At 50.5% G+C, this 22,147-nt stretch overlaps 1 protein-coding gene across 3 annotated transcripts in view; it reads left to right on the forward strand.

The window, feature by feature from the left end:
- CIB4 (calcium and integrin binding family member 4) overlaps window positions 1–22,147 on the forward strand; it is a 50,136-nt gene that overhangs the window by 14,397 nt on the left and 13,592 nt on the right. The gene's annotated exons all lie outside the window — the stretch shown is intronic.

Consider the following 22,147-nt stretch of genomic DNA (forward strand, 5'->3'; position numbering starts at 1 on the left):
ATATGCCACACGCAGCAGCTGCCCCCAGAATGTTCCCGCTCCCCACTCCCAGCCTCTTGAATGCTCCACTCTGCTCGCGTCCTCAGAGCTCCTGTGCTGCTCATTCCCTCCTCCTGTCCCCACATCACCCTCCAGTGTAGCCAGGCTTCTCTGGGAGCCCCTCCCTCCCTGAGGACCCCTGGGAAATGACACTCCTTGTCCAGCTGATTTCCTTACCAGGCAGAAATTCCCACGGATAAGACACATTTGTGGACTCAGTCTGATGAACGGGGTTCTCACACCGGGTTCCATCCATTTACCCTATAATAACTATCGTGCGTTTCCCATGCACGGCGCGTTGAGTGAGGTCTCGGGGGCTTCCTTTCTCATGGCATTCTGGGTAAAGAACAAATAGAAGAATCACAAACTGTGGGGGCTTTGCCGAGCTCTTGACCCCAGTGCCAAATGCTGGAGCCCAGACAGGCACACCCAGGCCCCCTCGGGGGCGGGGGGGTGTAGCGCGCCTGGAGAGACCCTGCCCAAGACGCTTGGTCATCTCTGTGAGCATCTCCTCCCCACTTCTTAGGATGCCAAGTGGCTTCTGGGGCAGTCAGGCACGTCTAGGCACAGCACCCCTCCCTGAGGGTTCTGGAAGGACCCCCCCAGAGCTGTCCTGTGGCTGGTCCAGGGCTGTGGCTCGGCACAGAGACACCTGCACGTCAACTCTCCCAGCAGCCTTGGCCGCTGAGTCATTATCCGAATTGACAGCTGGGGAAGCAGAGGGTCAAGGGGAGTAGGCTGAAAACTCCGTCCACTGAAAACTCTGCTACTATAAATGACCATCCTGCTTCGTCTTTCCGAGCCTGGGCTGGAAGGGGTCCCAGAGGCCCGTGGGTTCCCAAGCCCCTTTTCCCTGGCAGGTGGATGGCACAGCTGGAGAGACTGGAACCTGCCTATCCAACTGAGAAGAGATCGGGCCGGTGGGAAGGCTGTACCGGGACTTCGGGAGTCTTCCTGGTGCACTTTTTGATCCACCTTGTCAGAGCCTTTCAATGGCTACCACCTCGCTGCACCTCCCGAGGGCGGACAGGCATTTGCAGCTGAAGCAACGGAGGCCCACAGGCAGCGCGTGACCCATACAAAGTCGCGGGGCCCGTCAGAGGCCGAGTCAAGGTTGGAACCCGGGCCTCCTGCTTCAGACTAGACTGTTTCCACGCCTCACTTCTGAACTCCCACCGCCTCCTGAGGAAGCTCCTGTTGAGGTTAGATCCCTGACGGGGGGGCTGGCCTGCCCGCCGCTAACATTCACCTCTTGGCTCCCATGAGCTTAGGGCAGTCCTCTCAGCATCTGTATTCAGCCAGAGGACAGAGACTGGAGCGCGGAGGGAAGCCTGCAGGCCGGAGGGGCTGTCTGATCACCCACGGCCCAGGCCGGGACAGCTGGACCCAGTGGTAATCCTCATGCCGTATTTAGGCCACTGCCCTGGGCCCTCCGCCCCCTCGGATATCCTCCCTGGCTTGCTGACAATAGAAGCAGATTGGACGGTTGTAGCAATTCTACTGTCCAGCCCCACGTGTCCCCCGCCACTAGTTGTGTGTTTCATGCAAAGCACACAACAACAAGCCCCTTGGCGTGCCCTGCCTCATTTGCTTCTCACAGCAGGAGGGTGAAGCACGGTGGTACATCCCCATTCTACAGATGAGGACACTGAGTCCACGAGAGGTGAAAAGCTCTCCCCAGGTCCACACACAATTGCAAAAATACTTCTTTCTCCTCCATCTTCTGGGGGCAGATGACATCAAGGTCACCGAGCAGGTGGCACATGCACGGGTGCGGCTGAAGGAGGAAGGAGGGCGGGCAGGAGCTGGTGGCCTGCACAGGTGGCGATTGAGGGAGGAATGGCTTTTCCCATCTCTAGCCGAGATGCCCTCCCGAGCCCTCCCTTGGCGACAGATCACACATGTGGGTCTTGTATGTTGGGGAGGCCTGCCTTTAGGTCCAGGTCATTTCGTCAGGGCCCCTCCCAGAGCCCAGCCTCCCGGGGCTCCTGTGGCAAGCCTGGGAATTGTCTGATTCCCAAGTCCCCAAGCCACGCTCCCCCCCGCCCCCCCTGCCCAGTGCCCAGACTCCCCAGTGGAACAAATATTCCACTGAGAAGAGACAACCCAGGGGCAGTCCTGCCCCGCAGACACCCCAGCCCAGCCTCCCAGGCTCCCACCCGGAGGCCCCACCTCACAGGGCAAGAGGTCGCTCTGAGCCTTTCAACTCCTAGGAGAGAAGTAAGCTAGTTCACAAGCACCCCCTCCCAAGATAAATACCGGGTGCTGATCAGAGACCCAGCGCCTCCCCAGAGGGGCGGGAGACCCAGGGCCACGGGGGTCCATTCAGCAGCGTGCAGGCCAGCCGGCCACCCCGTCTGTCCCACCCTCCCGGCCTACCCCGAAATCTGGGCTATGCCAGGCACTGTGTTGGGATGTCACGGACACATCATCTCATTTAATCCTTAAAGTTCCCGGCGAGGAGGAAGTTATTATCCTCCCCTCCAGCTGGGAAGCAGAGGAGCAAAGGGGTTAAGCAAATTGTCCACAGTCACACAGCTGATGAAGGGCAGCAGCCTCCGCCAGCAGCTCCACGGCCGACTCCCTCCTTCTCCCCGGGGGGGAGGGTCCCGACTCTGATGCAGAGTCAGAGCTGGGAGGGCAATTTGGCAGCTGGCTCACTCCCTGCATTTTCAAGCATCATTAGATCTTTTTCTGACAACTTCATCAGTTAGCAGGGCTCAGAATTGGCAAAAATCCGTATTTAGACATTCAGCCAAAGAATTAAGAAGTGGTTGGTTTCAGAAAAAGCTCAGAGATGTGGGAAGCTGCCTCTGCTGCGGGTGAGCAGTCAGCAAGGGGAAGACGGATGTGGCCCTCGGCGTGGGTCGTCGCATGGCGGACACCAGTGGCCCTGAGCCCCTGTCGCTGTTCACCTCGGAGCCTCAGTTTCCTCATCTTCCAAATGGGGGTGATGATGCCTCCCACACAAGCAGTTAGGAAAGCCTGGGAGGCGGGGGAAGGGCTCTGGGTTCCACTTGTGGCTCTTTTCTCCGCTGACGGACTGGCCTTGGGTGAACTTTGGCCTCAGCTTTCTATCTGGACCCCGGAGCGAGGCACGGATGCCCTGTGGCTCTAAGCTGGGGATGCAGGGGGGAGGAGGGAGCCCGTGGGATGGCCAAGGGCAGCCCCTCCCCCAGTGGGTCCTGATGGGAGATGCTGAGGGCTGCCTCTCCGGGGGGCCTTTGGGTGGGGGTCATGCGTAGCACTCCCCTCTACTCACAGGAGTGACGGTTGTTCAGCCCATATGTCACATTGTCGTCCGGGGCAGGGCGGGAGAGGTGTTTTGGGTTCATCTGCAGAGTCCGAGCATTCTCCTGCCACCTCACGTGCCACATCTTTTTTTGGGCCCTCTCACTGACCTGGGAAGTAGATACTGTTCGTTGTCTCCAGGTCAAACCCCACAAGTCCTGCCCGCAAGTCCTGCCCACAAGTTGCCCACAAGTCCTGCTCCGCTCCCCTGGCCTCTTACCACACCTCTCACTTCTGGAAGGTATGTCTCCTGCAGTCAAACCCACTCGGGCCTTTACCTGGTTCTGTCCATGATTCATGATTTCTCCCAAAGCTCCCAAGAGCAGCAGCTGTCCTACCCTTGAGAGCACTCGAGGGGCAGTTTGGCATTGTGGACCAGCCAAGTTTGGCATTGTGGACCAGCCAGGCCTGGGTCTGAATGCTTCAGGGAGTCGTTCAGACAAACCCTCAGAACCTCAGCTTCCTTACCTTTAAGATGGGAACGCCAAGGGGCCCCTGGGCGATTCAGTCGGTGAAGCGTCCGACTTTGGTGAGTTTGGCTTGGGTCATGATCTCAAGGTTTGTGAGTTCAAGCCCCACATCGGGCTGTCTGCTATCAGCACAGAGCCTACTCCAGATTCTCTTCCTCTCTTTCTGCCCCTCCGCAACTCTCTCTCTTTCTCTCAAAAGAAACAAACTTTAAAACAATAAATAAATAAGATGGGAACACCAAGTCTCCTTTCCAGGGCCGTGTCAGGGCTGTGTTAGGATCCAGTGAAGTAAGGGTGCCAGCCTTCCCCAGGTGACACATCATCTCATTGCCTGTCCCTGTGACAGGCATCTGGGGGTCGAGGCGGAAGTGGCCAGCCCCACTGCCGGATGAGGAAATGGAAAGTCAGGCAGGTGGAGGGGCTGTGTGGCCACAGAGCCAGCCGGTGGCCGGGCGAGGGCTGGGCCCGGGCGCCATGGGGGCAGTGGCCCCACCGGGCTCCCTGCCCCTGGGAAAACCATTCCCGAGGCTGAGGTGAGAAGGGAATCCGGATTTCCTTCCCGAGGTGGAGACGACACTGATGGGATCAGTTAAAAAGCATTGCCTGCGCCCGGATTCCCTGGCAGCACCCAAGGGAACGGGCCGCAGAGGGCTTGGGGACATGTTTGTCCAGCACCCTGGTCCCAGTCCTGTGTCGGGGAGTACAAGGTAAACAGACCCCATCTCAGCTTTCCAAGAGTCCTGGTCCCAAGGGCCCTTCTCAGCCTGCTGGCTTGAGGCTTTATTCCCCTCATGTCTTTTCTGATAACTTCATTTGTGCCCCCAGAGACCTCAGACTTGTTTAAAAATAGAAAAATAAACAACAATGTTCCTGAAATGCCCCCTCCCCCCAGCTTTGGGCCACCTAATGAGGTGCTGGCTGGGCTGGCTGGGGCTCGGTTCCCAGGATTTTCCACCCTCCGCAGGCCTCAGGCCTCCCGCCGCCTCCACAGGGACAAGACGCCCCATAGCTCTGGAGGCTTCCCAGGGGCGTGAGCGACAGCCAGTGGGGGCTGGCGTTGTGCAGCCTGCCCGGAGCTGTGGGCCGCTGGGGCTCCACACAGCTGGGGCCGGGGACACATCCACCCAGGTGCAGAAAGCCAGGCCCAGCACGGGCCCAACCACAGAGGGACCTGCCAGGGACCTTCCCCTCCTCTTAGCTCAGCCCCTACGGAAGCCACGGGCCCTTCCTGTGTGCCAGGCACTGGCTGCGACCCCCGGGGCTCTGCCCACAAGTCTCAGGCTGACGGGCTTGTTGTTTACGGTCCTGGACCAGGGTTTGCAGTTTGTGTTAGGACTTGGGTTTTCCCCGCCTGAAGGACGTAGTGATAGCTTCTCTGCCTGCCTTGAGGGCTTTTACAAAGGCTGGATGAGACGATGGCCGTGAAGATGCCGAAATGGTCTGGGAAGGTGGAGAGGATCTCGGGCAGCCTCCCCAGAGGAAGAACTTCTGGAAGGGAGGCAGTGGCTTTGCCCTCTGACCTCGCAGCAGGGGCTTGAGGGAGTGGGGCAGCGTCCCCAGTTAGCACCAGGCTGTCGGAGGGTCCCCAAACGCCACCACCACCGGGAAGGCAGCTAAGAAGTGGGCGTGTCCCACCTGAAGAAAGACTCAGAGGATGTAGGTGGAGGACGAGTTGGATCACTTGGATTAGGTGAAAATCCCTGAACACATGACACTTTTAGAAGCCGGAGCAGGCTCGTTCGGACGGCAGGCTCCTTGTCCCTGGTTGTCCCTGGAGGCAGCCCGGAGTGAGCTGGCCAGACAGCAGTGCAGGGGCATCAGACTTGAGGTGGGGGTGGCCCACCTGCCTAGGACGCTGAAGCAGAGAGTAGGAGCAGAGACGATCGATGTCCTTCCATCCCCTGAACGTGCACGTCCCTGCCTCCAGAGCTCCCGCCAGGCTCTTGGGAGAGGGTTCTTCCCCCTCCTCCTCTCTGCCTGACGCCTGAGGGAAGTGCTACCCGCAGGCCAACCCCGCGTCAGGGGGAACTGAAGCAGATGTCTAGACCAAGACGGCACTTCTCAGGTGGCAGAAAAGGCAAAGATTAGAAATGGGTTCTCTTTGGAGATGGCTGGAGGCACCTAGTTCATCCTGCTCCTTGGCCCCTGTTGATCCAGAGCCCCTCCTTCACCCGGCACCCCCAGGACTCAGGTGTCCCCCGTGTTCAGGAGGTCGGTCAGGGAGAACAGCTGGTGGGCAGCTCTGGGTCAGGGACAGGTCGGTCGTTTCTCTGCACAAGCAGTGTCCTAGCTGGCCGGCCGCTTCTGTTGTCTGTATTCCCGGCAAAAGACCTCCGGGAACAGGGAGAATCCCGGAGGTAAGGGTAGGCTGCCCAGCAAGGCCAGGCAGTTGAGGTGGGCCCCCCCCCCCTCCTCAGAGAGGCCTCTGAGCCAGCAGGGACCCTGAGGGGCAAGGGAGGCCGGGACCACTGTGGTTCCCCAGTCATGCAAACCAAGAGAGCCAATAAAATCCCATAGAATTCTCAGGAAAAATGCTCACTATCTACTTAGTTACCAACCCGCGGCTCTCTACTTCACAGTGTATCTGGAAAGGTACAGTGACCTTCTTCCACCGAACTTTCAGTCCAGTCGGGCACTTCCCTGCTGGCCTTGCCGGGTCTGGGAGCCCTCTCGCTGGGTCTGGGAGCCCAGTCCAGCTCGGCCTGGGGCCCAGCCCTTACCCTGCAGAGAAGGAAGCAGGAAAGCAAAGCAAAAGCCCCTGCTTCCCACCTCCTGGGAAGGAGAGTTTGTTTTTAAGCTTAGCAAAATGTCTCTGAAGCACACGTTTTTTAACTCGCTTTTTATTTATGTTCAAATGCTATGTCAGCATTAACATACGTTTTCTACAAATGAATTCCTTAGCATCCGACCACCCTAACGGAAGTTGTCATCGCTTCTGGGACCTTTCCCTCCTGGGCACACTATTTTACATCACTGTAGACACACAGGCATGCAATTTTATTTTGTGCTTTTTCTACCGTTAGGCGTAAATGTTGGCTTTTTTTTTTTTCCGTGTTGTTACATAGTTCATGTAATTATCATTTTAATGGTGGCATAATTGCATTGTGTTCTGATTTACTAAACCACCCTCTCATTGCAGGACATTACCATAGTTCCCAGTCTGGGATTTTTCTTTTCTTTTTCTTTTTTTTTTTTTTTTTTTTTTTTTTTTGCTACTATAAATAATTTTGCAATACACATCCTCATGTATTATTTTCTTCATTTTACGGAATTATTTTCTTAGTTTAGATTTCCAGGTTCCCCTTGGAGGCAGGAGAGAGATAGGGCCATCCACTTGGTGAATTTGAACTATGCAGCCATTAAAATGATAATTATACTAAGCAGCAACACCAAGGAACATTTATGCCCCTAGGGGGGAAAGAGGGACAAAATAAATGTAAAACCTGGGCTCTGAAATATCCCTAACCCAAGTCAATGGTGAAAGATAGAGCCCTGGAGACCGCTCTCCAAGTTGACGGAAAGGTCGCTTTGCGTGTGGTTTTTCGATAGGCGTGTGTTGGGGTCCTATCCATTTTCCCCATCCTCCACGAGGGTCCGGCGTGAGCGCCTCCCCAGACGTGCCGTGGACCAGGGACTCGCTCGGCGTTTCCTGCTGAGATGTGGTGGCCCTAGCTCTGGGACTCCTCCTTCTGCGCTGCTGTGAACCGGGGACAGGGCTCCACGTCCTTGCTGTGGCCCAGCATCAGTGCGTCCTGCCACCACCACTCCTCCCCCCACCCCCAATGCCAGGATTCACAGGACGCTTTACAGTCCTCCCCTTGGTGGAGGACCAGCACCAGTCACAGCACGCTGCTCGGGGCTCAGCCTGGACCCACCTGCCGACCCAAGAGCCTGACCCCTCCGTGCGCATTTTTTCCATTTTGATGCAGCATCTTCCTGGGACACAATCCGTGGAGGGGGCTCAGGTTAGAGGGTCAGACGGACCTGGGATCTGATGGCCGCTCTCCCTCTTGTTTTGGTTAAGTTCTTCCACCTCTCAGCTCTTGGGTTTTCTTTATCTACACGATGAACTTAGTCATATCTCCCGCGTGGATTGTTGTAAAGAACAGATGGGGTCACATGTGTGAGTGTGAATGGCACAATATGTGACGTGCAATAAATGTTTAATGAGCACTGGTTTCCCCCGCGGGCCCAAGGGGAAATGTGGATAAGTCATGGTGCCCAGAGGTCTGGGCCCGTAGTAGGCACTTAATGAATGCCTAAGTAATGACGAGTCGTGCTGGCTGGGCCCTCAGCCGCCAAGGACAGCCTGCTGTGGTTGGGGTAACGTTCCCGGGATGAAGGGGAAAGTGAAGGAGAGGAAGTTGGGGGCTTCGAAAGGCCAATAATCCCAACGATCGGGGACCGAAAGGGTCCAGGGCCTCTGAGCCGCTTCGGTTTGGACTTTGTGATGTTTAAAGGATCACTGAGCATCGCAGAGGGAGAGTCGCCGCTACCGGGCTGGGGGGCGAGCCCATTTCGGTTTCTATCGGTTGATGCAGAGTGAGTGACGAGATACAGCAACTGCTGTTGCTTAGATGTGTTGATAAAAGAGAGACTGTTGTCTCCGGGCAAAGATATACATTCTGCAGAGTTCACAGAGGAACATGTTCCCAGGGGGCCCTGGGGTGGGTGGCCCCAAACAGCTGCAAAGCAGCCCCCGCACTCTGAGAGCCCCCGCTGCTTACAGACAGGAAGGCTGCTTATAAACAGCAGGCCGGAACCGGGCGGGCCGACGGGCAACAACGCGCAGCCTGCCCTCCCGTGAGAAGCCGGGGAGCTCAGCTCCGGCCAGCTCCCCGAGCGTCTCGGGCCTGGTCTGCCCTGGGTGACCTCATTGCGTCAGTCACCGTGTCCTGCTTTGCACAAACTGCCCTTCAAGTACAGGTACAGGCCGTTTTTGTATTGGCTCTTTGGAACTTTGTTTGCATTTTCCACAGAAAAACGGATAAACTCTTGTTAAGTTCCCAGCCTGAACCACAGGTTGACGCCACTCACGGTGCAGCCTCGTGCAAGTAGAGGGACCCGTCCTGCTGCGATTGCAGAACGTGGAGCCCTAAGTACCTGGGGGCCTTCCTGCCCTGGAAAACCCAGCTGACTTGGCTGTGAGCCACCTTCCTCTGATACGATGCCCTGTGAGAGAGCAGAGCCCCCCCCCCCCATTCTTCTCTTCCTCTTCTCCCTCCTCGTCTTCCCCTTCCCCTCCTCCTCCTCCTCCTCCTCTTTCTTCTTGGAAGGAGAGGGCTCGCAAGGACAAAGAAGGGCTCTGATGTCTCCCTTTATGCTTATGTCCCTTCTCCTTCCGTCTCCCTGCACATGTGCTTCGCTTCTTATTTACCCAACAAAATCCTTGACCTCTTCACTGATTTCCACTCCACTCACGCCAACCACTGTATGGATTTTGGTCGGCACTGCTGAAGGGGCAGGTAGGTCCCAGGAAGGGTACCATCTTGAATCACTTGCATCCATTGCCTTCCCCCCCCACCCCCCGCCCCCGACCCTCTCTCCCATCTGTCCCCCTCACTCTCCACAGCCTAGAGGGCCTTTTGGGGCCCCCGCTTCTCCCTCTCCCTCTCTCCACCCAGACCTCCTGGAGCACAGGGTCCCACTTACAGGACCCCCCTCCCCAGATGCCAGCTGCTTTAGTATCAAGAGCAATTTTTTTTTTCTCATTATCTTAGTAATTCAACAAAACAGCGACGCTACAGGATTGAACTAGAGAGTCGTTCGTTCAACACGAGCGCTTTATTTGGTACTCCGGGAGGAGTGGTTTTCATCAGAAGGTCTAAGGCAGTAAATGGAAACATTTCCGAAATAAATCTGGCAGAAATTGGAAGAGGGAAGTGAGAGGGAAAGCAGCTGAAGGACACGTTTGCAGGAGCGACAGTTTGCCACGGGTGGAATTGACCATGTGCGGCCAGAGTCCAGATAAGGGAGGGCCCCCGTGGGGTGGGGGCGATGGACCCCACCTGCCTCTGCAGGGGCTGGCCTGTGGGATGGATGGGAGCGGAGGGAAGCGAGAGGGAGGCAAAGGAAGTTTGTGAGGTATTCGTGCAAAGCAAACGTTTGCCAGCTGGGCATCGGCCCTGGGGTGAGGCTGGAGGCTGCCTGTGCTGCCCACCGCTTCCCCATTTGGCCCCCATCCCCACCCACGTCTTTGTTGGCTGGGCATGCTGTGTCCTGGAGGGGACACGGTGGGGGGGGGGGCAGCATCTGATGTCGTGCCTCTGTCATTGATAAGCACTGTGACTTTGACAGGGTCACTTAGTGTAGTCTAAGGATCCGCGCCATAAAAGCCACCTGGGCAGCTTGTTAAGATACAGATTCTTGGGTCCTGCTGTGGCAGGAGCTGATTCACAAAGCCTCTGATGGGGTAATGAGTGCAAGTTCTGGTGACAGGTACCTGTGGGTTCAGACGCAAAGCCAGTGGGTGTGTTAAGCATCTTGGTGAGTCTCTAGCCAGCCCCCCCCGCACCCATCTTCTCCTCAGACTGCTCTCCCTTGAGTCCCCTGGAGATGTCGCACGGAGGTGAGGCCTCTGGCCACAGTCAGCAGTGCCCCTGAGGAAATGTTGGGCCACGGGCATCCCCTGGAGCCAGAACTAACGTTTCCACTCCCCGTCGGCAGGCAGGGTGAGCTCCGGGCAACATGTAGGCCCAGGTGACATCTTTGCTTGGGAGCTCAAAGTGTATAAGGGCGCCTGGGTGGCCTAGGCGGTTAAGTGTCCGACTCTTGGTTTCAGCTCAGGTCACGATCTCGCGATGGTGTGATCGAGCCGCGCATCAGGCTCCATGCTGGGCGTGGAGCCTGCTTAAGATTCTCTCTCTCTCTCTCTCTCTCTCTCTCTCTCTCTCTGTCTCTCTCCCTCTGCCCCTCTCCCCAGCTCTCTATCTCAAAAAAATTTTCTCAGCTCTGCCAGGGCCTAGGGGTGCTGGAGATCCTGGTGCAGGGGATGGTGAAGTTGGGGGGCTTACTAACTGAAGCTAATGCTTATTGAGGTCCCTCCAGGAGCAGCTGTTCTGCAAACATGAGCCCATTCGATCCCTATAAAACCCCATGAGCAAAATTACGATTCTGCCCATTTTACATACGGGAGGTGGAGGGGGCCCACGGTCTGCCCAAAGTCACGCAGCGGGTTTTGTTGTGGCTCTTGTTACCCAGGGATGTGATGTGTTGTTTGGCTTCCAGAGTTGATCTCGAGCTGTTAAAAAGGAGGTGGCGGGATGTACGGATGTGAATAGACATTCATCTATAGAATGGCTAAGTCCGTCTTTCCTGTAATAGGTGTTGGTAAACCAGTGAGGGACAACTGGTCTTTTTGGCTCCCTTTTTTTTTTTTTTTTCCCCTTTCTTGCTTGGGCAAGTTGCACTTGAGATTGTATAAACCTCAGAAGCCGCAAGATACCAAAATCTTACAGATGTCAAACAAAATTATTCTACTGGCTTTTAAGAGTCAGTCTGACTCTGGAGCCTGTGCTCCTTCCGTTCCCCACCTCGAGTGCCCCACAGCACGATGCCAGGCCCCTGGGCCACCCCCAAAACAATGCAGTTCCCCGAACTCCTCTGGGGTGGCAGGTAGCTCTTCTGGAAGGTTCCTCGGGGCAGTGGCAGGTACCTGTGGGCCTGAAATCTGGGGAGAGACGGGGCTGGTGGGCCTGAGCCAGGTTTAAGCCACGTGGTCCCAAGGATGTTTAATAATATTGAACATTTTTTTACTGCCTTTCTCCCGTGTTTGTTCCTCCAGTGATCTGCCTCCAGCTGCCGGCAGGACACATCCTCAGCCTGTCCCTGCCAACCCATCTGTCACTAGGAGACAGCTCCCATACGGGCCTCTCTGTTTTTAGACTTCAGGAAGGTTGAACATCTAAAATGCAGAGACTGTCCCTTTTTTATAAACAAAGTCCTGGCCAACTTAAGAGTGCATTCACCTAAGCGCATCGCCCATCCCTCACGCTCTCTGTCCCCGACTCCCCTTAAATGGAAATGTCAGGCTTCTCTCCACCTGGTGAGGATCATACAGACCAGTCTGGGCCTTTGAGAGGCTGGAGGGTCCAGGTTAAGCCCCACGGTTGCTGTCTCCTACAGAACATTTTTATCCATCCGGCTGAAACCTGGCCCGGCTGGAAGGGGAGGGAGGGGCTTCAGGCCATGGGGAGAAGGAAGGGGACCCTGCTGCCTGGCCTGGTTTCCTCATCCCCGCCCCAGAGTCCCACCATATCTTGCTCCCTGCCTGATGTGGCCTTGGCTCCTGTCCCTTCTCTGTCTCCTGGCTGGTTTCTCTTTCCGGGCCCTTTGTCTATCCTACCTTATAGCAACACTACTCTGTCCAGGCTCTTGTCATTTTACTTGTACTTGATTCAGATACTTCTATCCCCTGCCCCCGCTGTTTCTGAACGGACTTATTTGAGTGCCTGGGTTGAGTCCCATAAAGGACAGAGGTGGCATCTCCATCACTTGGGGGGTCCCGGAACTTGCTCAGTGCCCACTGTGCGGTGGCTCACCTTATGCATTTGCTCCAAGGACTTGAAGTTCAGGTCATGAGCTTTGTGCCTTTGTGTCCCTATCTGAGAAGCCATATCCTCAAGCTCTACTGGTTTGTTCTCTGATCGACTGCCAACTATCAGGGGCCTGGGACTCAGGGTAATGCCTCAAACCCCACCTGCTTTGTGTGTGCAGAAATATAAATGTGAGATATTGTCTTGGAAAAAAAATTAATTAAATACCCAATGGAGTCAAGAGCAGTGGTGCAGACAAAGCATTGAATTAGGAGTGTGAATTCTTCTTCCCTGGGCTTTCCTCTCTTTGTAAAACAGAGTGGTGATGTGTATCCTGCCATCTGCCTGCGAGATAGGCACAGCCCAGATCAGTGACTTGCACACAGTAGGTGCTCACCCGTGCTGGGTTTGAGAGCTGACCGAACAACTTCAACTCAATACTGCCACCTGCTGGCAGAGTTACTCTCATGCTGAAGGGTGACCCGGTTCAGACCCAGATCTAGGAATTCCTCAGGGGCAATGGATGGAAGGAAGAGAAGCCGTCTGTGAAGGGACATCCAACTTGTCCATTCTCAGTCCAGCCCAGAAACTCTATCCACCCGTGGCTTCCAAGCACTGCCTCTGGTGACAAGCTCCTTCATGTCCTCAGCGGCCACCTTCCTGGGGCAAGTAGCCCAGGAGCATGGGGTTAGAATGGACTCCACCTGAGAGACCTGGAATCTCTGACTCCCTTTTCCTCCAGTGACCAACTCCGACTCTTGGGTGAAGGGCCTTTTTATCCCATTTACATGGATATTTAAGTCCTTTATTTTCTGATATAAACATCAAATGCTGTTAATTTCCTTGCGCACAGTGCTTGTACCAAATACCACAGGTATTGATATATTGTGTCTTCATTTTCATTTAGATCAAATCATTTTCTGAATTCCCTTGTGATTTCTTTGACTTTGGGGGTTTTCAAGATATCTTTCTGTCACTGATTTCTAATTTAATTTTGTTGCGGTCGGAGAGCATATTCTGTATGATTTAAATCTTTTAAAATTTATTGAGACTTCCTTTATAACCTAAAATGTGATCTATCTTGGTAAATGTGCCAAGTGCACTTGAGAAAAATGTGTATTGTACTGTGTAAGGTGGAGTGCTCTGTAAAATGTCGAGTAACGTAAGTTGGTTGATAGCCTTTTATATCCTTAATGATTTTTTGGTCTATTGTTCTACCAACTATTGACAGAAGGATATTGAAATCTCTAGCTATATATATGGATATGTCTCTTTGGAAAGGATTTAAATATTTTTTTGGTGTTTGTTTATTTATTTATTTATTTATTTGTATGAAATTTATTCTCAAATTGGTTTCCATACAATACCCAGTGCTCATCCCAACAGGTGCCCTCCTCAGTGCCCATCACCCACTTTCCCCTCTCCCCCACCCCCCATCAACCCTCAGTTTGTTCTCTGTATTGAAGAGTCTCTTATGGTTTGGCTCCCTCCCTCTCTAACTTTTTTTTTTCCTTCCCCTCCCCCATGGTCTTCTGTTAAGTTTCTCAGGATCCACGTAAGAGTGAAAGCATATGGTATCTGTCTTTCTCGGTATGGTGTTTATTTATTTTTGAGAGAGAGAGACAGAGCATGAGCAGGGGAGGGGCAGAGAGAGAGGGAGACACAGAATCTGAAGCAGCTCCAGGCTCCGAGCTGTCAGCACAGAGCCTGACACGGGGCTTGAACTCATGAACCGTGAGATCATGACCTGAGCCGAAGTCGGACCGACTGAGCCACCCAGGAGCCCTGAAAAGGATTTAAAATGAGAAAAAGTTCTTTTATATTTACTCACATATTTATCGTTTCTGGTGTTCTTCATTCCTTTGTGTAGATCCAAGTTTCCTTCTGCTGTTTTCCTTCTTCCTGAGGGACTTCCTTTAATCTTTTTGTAGCTCTGGTCTGCGGATGAATTCTCTCTGCTTTTGTTTGTCTAGGAAGAACAAGTCTTTTGCCTTTAAGTTTGAAGGATATTTTTGTTGGGTATAGAATAATAGGATGAGAGCCTTTTTTTCTTTCTTTCTCTCAGAGTTAAAGGTATTGCTCCCTATATTTTGGATTGCCTAGTTTCCTTTTTATCTTTGTTCCCCTATATGTATGTATTCCACCCTAATGATAAATTAAAATTGGTGGGACGTGGCTAACTAATGACAAACTTTATTTACACTTTACCAGTTTTCTCATTTATGTCCTTTATCTGTTCCAGTAGCCACTCCAGGCTCCCACACTGCCTTCAGTCTCCCCTCATCTGTGACAGATTCTCAGTCTTGTCTTTCATGATTTTTTGGAGAGCGCCGGCCAGGTGTTTTAGTAGAACCTCCCTCAGCTTGGGTCCGTCACCTGTGTTCTCTTGATTAGACAGGGGTTATGGATTTGCGCAATGAATACCACAGAGGTGAAGTGCCCTTCTCATCACAGCGTATCAGGGAAGACATAATATCAACATGACCTATTACTGGTAATGTTAACCTTGAACACGTAATCAAGGTGTTGTTTCTAGGTTTCTCCACTGTAAAGTTACTTAGTAGATGGAGCCAGAAAATACACGTATGTATATTAACTCATATATACCACACACCACTATTTCTGTGTATGTATATATGTACCGATATCCATGAATTCATACTGATTTCTCTGACTAACCCAGCACCACGCCCAGACTTCCCCTCTTGCTTATTTGTAACTTCTTTTGACAGTGAGAAACTTGGGTCCTACTGTCTGTTATTTATTTACCTGTCTGCTCAACCCCAGTATCCATGTAGTTTCAGAATGGTTAACCCTCCCCGCCGTGTGAAAAAAATTTGCTAGCTAGAGCACAGTGTTGGTTTGTGGGTTTTTTTTTTTTTTTAGACTTATGTACTCAGTCAAACCACCATTTCCCGAAGTCATTTGGTCAGCCCCTCCCTCCCAATTCCTTTTGGTGAGGTTTTGTCATACACTTGTAATACAGTTACTTTCACTTATCGTGGTCTCCATGTCATTCTAGGTTTACTAGCATCCTGGGTCTTTAAAACTTTTTAAATTTTTTGTTCACATCCTATAAACTTCACCCATTGTGGGGAATGGTTCTATGGGTTTAAACAAATGCATGGGGGTGTGGACCTGCCCCTGCAGTGCCACCATACAGAACAATTCCATCACCTGAAAAATTTCCTTGTGAGGCCCCTTTGTAGTTAACTCCGTCCCCTCCCCCAACTACTGACAACCACTCATCTGTTTTTCATGCCTATAGTTTTGCATTTTCCCGGATGCCATACAAATGGACTTATACGATGCATAGTCTTTTGGATCCGACTTCTTTTACTTAGCAAAACACATCTAAGAATTGTCTACGTTGTTGCACGAATCAACATGCAACAGAGTTGACTAACAGAATCGACATGCAGGAATTGACTAGTTAGCTCCTATCTATTGCTAAGAAGTAGTCTCATGTATGGATAATCTAGACTTTGTTTATCCAGTCACCTGTTGAAGTACCTATCACTTGCTGTGGCTTACCTTTTTGCTCTTTTAATGATGTCTTTTGAATAACATAAATTCTTGATTTTAATATACTCCAATTCATGGATTTTTTTCCCCTCATGATTAATGCTTTTTGTATATTGGTAAAGAATTTTTGCCTCAAGGTTATGAAAACGTTCTCCTGCTTTTGTCTCCAAGTTTTACTATTGGTTTTCCGCATTAGATCTATGATCAATCTGGAAATGACTTTTGCGTATGGTGTGAGGTAGAAATCAACCCAGCGCCGATTATTGAATAGACTCTCCTTTCTCCCACTCTGTAGCCATGTGATCTTTGTGATAAATCAAGTAGCCCAATATGTGTGGGTCTGTTTCCACAATTTTCATTATGGCCATTGGTCTGTCTCTCCTTGTGCCAGTACCACACTGTATTGATTACTAAAGCTATAAGCAAGATCTTGATTCATATAAGTGCTTCAACCTTCTTCCTCTTCTTCAGAAATGTTTTGGCTGTTATTCATCTTTTGCATTTCCACGTAAAGTTTAGAATCAGCTTGTCAATTTCTACAAAAACACCAGCTGGAAGATTTTAACTAGCATTGCATTAACTCTGCAGATCAATTTGGGAAGAATCAGTATCTTAGTAATATTGAGTCTGCCACTCCATAAATATGGTTTATCTGAGGGAATCTAAAAAAAAATTTTTTAAAATGTTTATTCACTTTTGAAAGACAGAGAGAGACAAGAGCGCAGGCAAGAGTGGGGCGGAGAGAGAGGGGGACACAGAATCCGAAGCAGGCCCCAGGCTCTGAGCCATTAGCACAGAACCCAACGCGCGGCTTGAACTTGTGAACCGTGAGATCATGACCTGAGCCAAAGTCGGGCGCCCAACCGACTCAGCCACCCAGATGCCCCTAAGGGAAGTTTTTAAAGGCACTAAAATACAAAAGATTTGTTACACCCTTCTCCTGGGACTTGGTGTTTGCTCACCCAATCTTGCACAGATATGAGGAGTCTGTGTCAGTAACCTCAGGCCTCCACACAAGACCCAGAAGGGACTGGCATCTTCTCTACCCCTCCCAGCAGACACCTCCCTCTACTCCCTTCCTTGACACATGCTTTACATCTGTTTAAAATCTAAAAACTACACACATTCATCGGGTACTTTTAACAAGTATTGATAGCAGGCAAAATGAACAAAAATGAAGCCTTATTCAAAACCGACAGACACCAAAAATTAAGAAAGTTTAATTAGCAATGAGAAGTTCTACATGAAATACTACTATTTGATCTTTTTTTCCCCCTAAAAAACAAGCTCTTGAAAATAAAACTTCATCAGTGACGTCACTGTTGAGTCACTAGCGTATTTTTGTGTGAATTTTTTCCAGCAACGGTAAAAAGCTCCTTTTGACTGTGTGCTACTTGGAGAAATGGTGAGGAGATATTTTTAAACTAAGTCCAAATATTTTCCTTCTGATTTTCATCTTCAAATCAAATCTCTTGTTCAATAACTTTGAGAAGATCTTTTAAAAATTTTTAGTTTTTTTGGCAAGGACTGCAATCTTTTTATTGTCAACAAACTGTAGTTTCTGTTTCCAAAAAAAAAAAATCCCCAGCATTTGGGGTTTATTTTCATCTTTTTTAGTTTTGTCATGCATCGATGGAGATCGCACTACTGAGTTACCTGTATAAATTTCTATGCTGACATGTTTATATTCCCTTGTTCAGAAGGCCTTCGCACTGGGGTACGTGTTATTCTTGAAACGAAGGCATTGCTTTGTCAAATGTCATCTTCTTCCTCCTTGGGAGTATTGGCGGCTTCTAAATGAGTGTGAAATTTAATACAGACTGCAACTCTCTAGATAGATCCCAAGATTCATTGGTTCAGATTTCAGACTTTTAAAGTAATAGCAACACAAATCTGAAACACAGTAAACTGGAACTATGATCACTCAAGAGGCTTGCTCCTCTCCCGCCTCTTCCCAGCTGTTCTGTCTGCTGGTGGCTGGGCTGGACCCAAGGACGCTGGCTGAACTGGCGCTCAGCTCAGGGTGGAGAGCAGGGAGAGGTATGGGCCTCTCCTGGACCCTCAGAAACCATCCCTGCAGCACTAAGAGCATCCCTTTGCATAGAGCTGCAGGCGTGCTGAGGACATGTCGCCACAGGGGAAGTCTGTGCCCTGGCATCATCCCTGGGAAGGGATGAGGCAGGGAACCCGGGAGAGGGGGAAGCTGCCATTGCTGGAACAGAGACAGGCCAGGGACACCCTCCTGGCAGGTGCCCGCCGGGTCTCACAGAGGACGTACCAGCCACCCGTTGGTCTCAGGGCCCAGAAACAGCTCTGGTGACGCCTGGCCCTGTGTGTCATCTGCCCTGCCATCCTCTCTGGAACAGCATCCCCCACCCCTCACTCTGGCACCTCCACCACGCCCCAGCCTGCCAGCTCTCTGTTAACTTCACCTCCTGTCAGCTCCATTGTGTTCGCTCTCACTGTCCTGTTCCAGGGCTGCTAACGGGACGGCCACCGTGGCCTCTCCTGGCTAGCCGGCAAGACGTGGAGCTCTCACAGGCAGGTGCCATGACTTTGACTTCAGGCTAGCCTCCATTTGGCATTCTGTGTCAAAAATGTGTGTGTGTGTGTGTGTGTGTGTGTGTGTGTGTGTGTGTTATATTAAAGTAAAACTTTTAAATTGTATTTTTTTTTCAACGTTTTTTATTTATTTTTGGGACAGAGAGAGACAGAGCATGAATGGGGGAGGGGCAGAGAGAGAGGGAGACACAGAATCGGAAACAGGCTCCAAGCTCCGAGCCATCAGCCCAGAGCCTGACGCAGGGCTCGAACCCACGGACCGCGAGATCGTGACCTGGTTGAAGTCGGACGCTTAACCGACTGCGCCACCCAGGCGCCCCTAAAGTAAGACTTTTAAGAGGTTCTAGTTGCAAGAATTTTTATGTTTTAAAGGTCACATGTTCTGCCTCATCGCTACCTTTTCTTTTATGTTTATTTGCCACAGGGGCCCATAGTGGAAACAGTGCTGGACTCAGAATTGGGTCCTAGGCTGAGTGACCTTGGGTAAGTCACTCCTTCAACTCTGGGGACTCTTTTCCACGTCCATGATTTATGAGGGGATTAGACTAGACCAGAGATCACTAGCTATTTTTAATCATGCCTCCCCAGCACTTAAAAAATGGGGTTGCACACCCATACTATGTGTGTATCCCAACCCTATGCCTTTACTATGACACCAGTATGTTACAACAGAAACATGCAAAACAAAGAATTTAAAAGCTAAGGGCGCCTGGATGGCTCAGTCAGTCGGGCGTCCAACTTGGGCTCAGGTCATGATCTCGCGGTCTGTGAATTCAAGCCCTGCGGCGGGCTCTGTGCCGACAGCTCCGAGACTGGAGGCTGCTTCGGATTCTGTGTCTCCCTCTCTCTCTGCCCCTCCCCCGCTCATGCTCTGTCTCTCTCTCTCTCTCAAAAATAAACATAAAAAAAATTAAAAATGTAAAAGCTAATTGTTTTATCAACGAAATAAACATAAAATATCTTAAAAACAAATGCCCCTTTCATTTGTACAACAAAATTTCCTCCTCTCATAATTGTATTGTTTGCTTCTAATTAATAATCATGGGGTGAGGGCAAGCAACGTGGTTGGATAAGCTTCATTATTCTTTAAAATCTTGCTTTAACACTTGGAGATGGAATCATTTGGGGGTCTGGTTCTAGTTGAGTTTATTTTTAGTGGCTGTCACAGCTGATCCAAAGAGAAGAAATGTATCATTGGCCGCCTGTATTAAATTATGGCACTCATTTTCAATCCCATCCACCAATTAAAGGCCTTTTATTGAAATTAAGCTAGTAGATGTCCATCTTCCCTTATGCCAGTCAGTGGCTCTTAGAAGCTAATTGGAAAACATTGCATTTTTATATTTTTAACAAATGGACCCGAAATCCACTGACACTTTCCATTTGGATGGTTTTCAAACAGATTAGAAAAGTCTGTTTCTAATATGTTCGAGTACACAGATAGAAGCATTATTTTAGGTGACTCCGCATGTTTTCAACAACAAAAATCTGATGTTCAAAACATTCTCTCCAAAGCAGGAGTTTTTTTGGAAAAGCAAGGACTTTTCTCACTCACTGTTAAAATGAGTCACCTCTACCTTGAAGATTCAGAAGAATTTGAGCTCATTTTTCGGTGGATATCTGCCAACAATCCCTTGTCATCATAAAACGCTCAGCGAATTTGGAATGTTTGCCTTTTTGTACAAGAAACACATATAATTCCTCTTAAAGTTTGATGGCTATTTTAAGTGTTCTGCCAGGAGATGGCCAGCAAACCTCTATGTGGTTCAAAAGATTTTCAAAGCCACTTCCCTTCTGATCACAAATCACGGTGTATGTTTTACTGTGTTTTAACCTCTTTTTTAAAAAACGAACCACACCGATGCATCCTGTAGCACTTTGTGTACTCCCAGACTTAACCTCTTGACTGTGGTAGCCTGCAGGAAGTTTTGCAGGGCATTGGTTTTGCATGTGGCCATCCCTGAACCCTTACCCAGAATCCTTTTCATCACGGAGCAGCCACTCCATCAGTGACTGCGCTCAGACGGTTTTTCCCATCACTGGTGTTTTCATTAAAGAAGTAATGTACTGTTCAGTCAATATCGCCTCTTTCCGTTAGTGGCTCACAGAAATGTAGTTCTTTATGTATTTCATTATTGAAACCGAATCTAGGAAAACCATGTTAGAAACATCTGTACTTTCCTTCAACTACTCAGCAAACTTCCCACAGTGTGAAATTTGTTCTAATGTTTATTTCGCTACATCTTCAGCAATATTTTCCCCACATCTTCCAAAAGTCTTTGCAGTCAACACATTGCGTTCTATGTCCTATTCTGGCTACCTCCCTCCTTCCCCCACTACCACACCGTCTTCTTCCCAATCTTCTTTATAAGACAAGGTGTACGGTGTGTGTGTGTGTGTGTGTGTGTGTGTGTGTGTGTAACAGTCACGTGACGTGGATCTAAGAGGGAGTAGATTGGCTTCCTGGCAACCATCTCCCCTCCCCCATCACTCCCAGAAAAGCCAAGTCCTGAAGGTGGGCCCCCAGGGAAGGGAAGATTGGTATCTCACTCCCTGGCTGGATAAATGTTTAGGCTCAATGCTTGCTGGTCTGCCTTGCCCCTGTCTGAGCACAGGAAATGAGAATTGAAGCCGGGACTTCAGTTATGTCTGACTCGATTCTCACCGTTTCAACTACCAAATAAAGAGGAACTTGTATTTTAAGTAGCAGAGGTTCTGCTCTGACATTTTCTGGTTTGATCACCACACTTGCATTATAAGAATTATCTTGGATTGTCATTTCTTTGCAGGAATCTTGTTAAGCCACCATTTGCAAGAGTTAATTGAGTTAAAATTTGGCAAAGTAATTTGTGAAGCCACTTAGCTAGATACACGTGACCTGGAACACATCACAGTGGAGAGCCCTTATCGGCATCCATCTGAGGCCATCGCAATAAGCTTTTCAGGGAGTGGGGGTGTTGAAGTGAAAGGGTGAAGGAAGCAGATACTGCAGGAGTTTGTTTGGAGGTTCTAGCAAGGTAGCCGGGATTCTCCGGATTCTCCTGGGCCCTGGTCGCTCCTGGGACATAGTATGTATATACATGTGAGACTAACCCTGTCACCTAGGGACCTTATTCACAACGCATTTTCCTAGATACGGTAGTTTGCTAAAGCTGCCGTGACAAAGTACCACAACTGTGTGGCTTAAACAATAGAAGTTTATTGTCTCCCAGTTCTAGAGGCTAGAAGGCTGAGATCAAAGTGTCTGCAGCGTGTGTTTTTTCAGAGGACTGTGAGGAAAAATCTGTCCCATGCCTTTCTCCTGACTTCTGGTGGCGTGCTGGCAATGTCCGGCATTCCTTGACTTGTAGATGCCTCACCCCAATATCTGCCTTCCTCTGCACATGGTGGTCTCCTCGAGTGTGTGTCTCTGTGTCCAAATTTCCCCTTTTACTGAGGACACAAGTCCTATTGGATTAGGGGCCCACCCTAGTTCATATGCCCTCATCTTAACTATATCTATAAGACCCTGTTTCCAAGTGAGGTGACTTTCTGAGATACTGGGGGTTAAGACTTCAACATACGAATTTAGGGGAAGACACAATCCATCCATAATGCTGGGCTACATCCCAGGCTTTCTAAAATGGGATATCTGAGGGTGGGAGCTCACAATTCATGTTCTTAACAAGGACTTTAGATACCTCGCTTGCTCACAAAAGCTTGAGAGCTCCATGGACACCTGAGGTG

This window comes from Prionailurus viverrinus, chromosome A3 (assembly GCF_022837055.1).
Source record: "Prionailurus viverrinus isolate Anna chromosome A3, UM_Priviv_1.0, whole genome shotgun sequence".
NCBI classification, from domain to species: Eukaryota; Metazoa; Chordata; class Mammalia; order Carnivora; family Felidae; genus Prionailurus; species Prionailurus viverrinus.